General features: G+C 36.3%; 1 pseudogene; it reads right to left on the bottom strand.

The window, feature by feature from the left end:
• Positions 1–2,495: 2,495 nt before the first annotated feature.
• LOC107927612 (alkane hydroxylase MAH1-like) lies at positions 2,496–4,255 on the bottom strand (annotated as a pseudogene).

The raw sequence follows: 4,255 nt of genomic DNA, 5'->3' as shown, positions 1-4,255 counted from the left end.
AAATATTCGGAATTTTTAAAATTCTTTTGAAATAGTTTGTAATTTTTGTTAAGAGAAATCAAATTACTCATTTTCAAAATTGGTAGAGATCCAAGGGATGTTTACGCCAATTTATTATTCGGGTTGCAAAATTCAACTCGACTTGAACTCAAAATTCGAACTTTTTTTTTATTTTATTAGTTGAAATGAGTTTTGCTCACCCCATATTCTAGATTCTAGTTATTCTATCTATAGAAAAAATACCAAAAAAAAATATTTTTTTTCAGGTGGTATTATGAGACCACTTCAAAGTGTTATGTCATCATGCTTGACGAAATTCAAGTTAAACACTAAATAAAAAATTTTGCCTAATTTCAAGAATGATGTAGATGAAAAATTCAAAAACTGACATGAAAAGACTTGCTAAATCTAAGAACTAAATATTACTTTATTATAAATAAATATGTAATTTACATTATTTACATTAATGACTAATATTAAGGAGAACTGGAGCGAAGCTCTAGTAATTTATAAAAGTATGTAGGGTGTATCTCGTATTTTTGGCCGAAAGGACAACGATGTCACTACGAAAAGCTTCCCGAGGTTGCGATGACAGACGAAGTCGTGACAACCGAATGGGGATGCTGCTATGTGGCGATGTGTTCCCCACATAAATCAGGTTTCTTCTCCTAGTTAAACTCTACCATCTTTTCCCAGTTAAACTCTAATTACTCCAAGGATATTTTAGTATGATTAGACCTCTAATCTTATCCTATTTAAAGAGGCCTTGTATCCCTGCTTTGAAAATCCAATTAAATGACAATTAAAAGATGAAGTAGTATATGACTTTTCTTTTGGGGGGCGACAAGATGTAATCGTAGATGAGTTTTTGGTGAGAGTTTTCGTGGTAACTATGGAAAGAAATTTGCACCCCTTTTGAGAGAACTCTATAAGAGTTAGAGTTTTGTTTTCAGGATTTGGGTTTTGTACGTTTAGTACATTTAGGCTTATTTTCTCCATATTTTACTCTCATTTGTTTACTCATTTACTGAAAAGTCAAAGCCTGCTTTACCCGTGGTTTTTTACCCTCTTTGGAGGAGTTTTTCACATAAAATTTATGTCCGATCTTTTCTATTTCATTGTTTATATAGGTCAATCCCGAACAAAATGGTATCAGAGCAAGATTCAATCTTAAAGTATGGTTTCACGAGAAAGAGTAGAGCTTAAACTATCCGCCAAAGCTTGTAATCTAAAGGTCAAATGCGAGGATGTAAGTAAACAAGATTTTCTCTAGAAGGGTATATGCACAAATGAGTTACAATAAGGTAATGACGGGGTAACACAGTAATCCAGTATTAAGTCTAATATGGAATGAAGGGGTCTAGATAAGAATCCGCCGTTGTGGCTAGATATCTGCAAGTCCGCTAAAGGTAGTTTGCCAATCCGCATATTTGCTTACAAGGTTCTCTTTTGATGAGTCTAACTAGAAGGGAAGAATGGAAGTTTGAGATAGAGCCAAACACATTTTAGTCTTAGAAAGGGGTGATAGCAAGAGCACAAATGCATCTAAATTGGGCCGATATGTGAGCAAATGTTCCATTTAAGAAGAACAAATGAGATTCGTATGTGCCAATCAAATTGCACGATCTCTTCTGAAATTCAGGGAGTTTAATTATATGCATTAGCTTTCTTTGATGTTATATAGATTCTCTCTAAGTTTTTTTTTAACTTACGTGTGTTTTTACCTTGAATGTAGGGTCAACGGATAACTTCAGGATCGTGTGGAAGGACCAAGCCAAACATCGCTAATTCCATGCGATGGTGGTAGTTGTATCATACATATAGAAGAGCACCCTTAGAGGCAACAAACATGCAAGGTAAAAACACACGTAAATTTATTTGAAGTTAATTTTTGAAGCATGTTGTTGATCAAGGATTTAGAACAAAGTTGCATGGTAAATATGGTTTAATTGTGAGATTCGGCAACTGGACCAGCGATTGGGTCGGATATAGAGGATGTTATAGCTTGGACCTACTTTGTATGCACTTATTCACTTTGTCCAATACATTCTAAAATGCTGACATTTTGTTACGACCTACCAAGAAAGGAAGCCCCAAATATGACTTAGGAAAGTCAAACGCTTGCATACCCAACAAACATGCAAGCAATGCCCTTTGCTCGTGGCTAGTATTTGGGGTGAAATACACCATCATGTTATCCACGTTCACCTTTTGGTCAAAGCTTGTTCAAAACCTTACTTTTAATATATCAAAACCTTGTACTTATCATGAAAAAATAATAAAAAAATCATAAAAATAAAAATACAGGAAAATATCTAAAAAAAGGACAAAACAACAAACACAAATAAATAATAATATAAACTTTCATTCTATAAAATACAAAAACATAATTAAATATTTAAATTAACTTTAACTCAATCCAGTATAGTTTTTAATTGATAAAAATATTAATTTAAAAATAAATCACTTTTTTAATGACTAATGGTGACATTGGATTTTTCATTCAAACCAGATTTATTAGACAAAAATTAGAACAATTACAACAACTTACACAACATTGTAAAAAGTATACATTGGATTCAACTTAGAGTATTTAATACAATATAACACTTAAGATTATATAAGTATAAATATGGTAACACTTCTTAATTACCACTTTAACCCTGCAAATTCCTTAACTCCATCTCTTCTTAATCCTAACCATTAACCCCTTCTTCATCTGATAAACCACACTGTTTTTGGGACCAATATTCTGCCCTTCCACCACATGAACGTTGTAGTTATGAATGATGGCTGTTGCGGTAGCCTTCATCAAGAGAAACGACACCTCTTTCCCTGGACAAATCCTTGGCCCCGCAAGGAATGCGCTAAATTTAGTTGGCGACTCTCGTTTAATCTTCCCATCTTCACCAATCCATCTTTCTGGCTTGAACGCATAGCAATCTTCTCCCCATAAGCTTTCCATCCTTCCCATTGCATGTATTCCAATTATGATTCGGGTGTTTTGATCGACTCGATGACCGCTCGGAAGATATTCCTGCTTTGTACATGTTCTGAAATCGAACGGAATCGGTGGATATAGCCTTAGGGTTTCGCACAACGCTGCATGAAGATATGTTAGCTTACTCAACTCGTCGTAGTTGGATGGTATTTGCAAGCTTCCCTCCACTTGTTTCATTGATAAGTGTCTCTTTATTTCTTCTCTGATCTTGTTTTCAACCACGGGTGCCTTGGAGATGAGATAGAAGAACCAAGTAAGAGTTAAACTGTAAGTACCATCACTGGCAAACAAAAAATGTATAAGGTTGTCTCTTATAAGACTTTCTTTCGGTGTTGGGCCTGTTATCTCATGTCCTGTCAGGTAACAGTTCAAGAAATTGAACTCATGCTCTTCATTTGAGCCTGAGGATGCCACTGATTTGGTGGATTTGTGGCGTTGGGTCGATATAAATTGTGTTAAAAGATCATCAAGAGCCTTCCAAGCATCACTCCGTTTCTTCTCTTTCCCAATCTGAAGCCAACTCTGCAACTTCCAAAGACTGTCAGGCACTACATATCTGTAAAAAGCTGCCTCCAGAGTATCACTCATGGCTTTTTGGAACCGATTCTCAGGGAATTCAATGGAGAGTAGGCCAGGGTTGAAGCCCACGCCCGTTATGCATCCAATGTCAAACGCATGCCCTACCAACAAATCTTGCAAGTTCACCACCATCTCTCGTCCAGAAACATATTCAAGAACTTTAACAAGCGCTTCCTCTATACGTTGATGGAGAACCTTTGAAAGTGATTGCCGGTACTGAGGGTGATTCAAGAAAGCATGGAAAACTCTGCGGTGACATTTCCATGCCTCACCGTCGGAATTGAAAATTGCTTCGCCGAAGATATCAAACTGTTTTAGCCATTCAGGACCTTTCAAATAAACAGAACTGTTGGAACTCAATGCACATTCTCAGGATCGGAGGTGCCTAAGAAGCTGGTGTTAGTAAACCAAAGTCCTCTATAAAAGAAGGTACCATTGCTTCGTCTGAGGACTTGGGCAACTTTGTCATGAGGGCGATGGATGTTGAGAAGTAACGTGGGAATCATCCCAACAAATGGCCAGTTTCGAGGGAGGCCATTGTTGTCTATGAAACAATAGAGAAAACGAAGAACAATTATTCCAAAAACTATAAATCCAAGATATACAAACAGTACTGCCATCATGTTCTTAGAAAGAGTTTGAGTTGTTTAGGACATATACTCAGTCACCAGTCTG

The sequence above is a fragment of the Gossypium hirsutum genome, chromosome D04 (genome assembly GCF_007990345.1).
Source record: "Gossypium hirsutum isolate 1008001.06 chromosome D04, Gossypium_hirsutum_v2.1, whole genome shotgun sequence".
Classification (NCBI taxonomy): Eukaryota; Viridiplantae; Streptophyta; class Magnoliopsida; order Malvales; family Malvaceae; genus Gossypium; species Gossypium hirsutum.
Note: the sequence above shows the minus strand (reverse complement) of the source record. Positions and strands in the feature narration are given on the sequence as shown.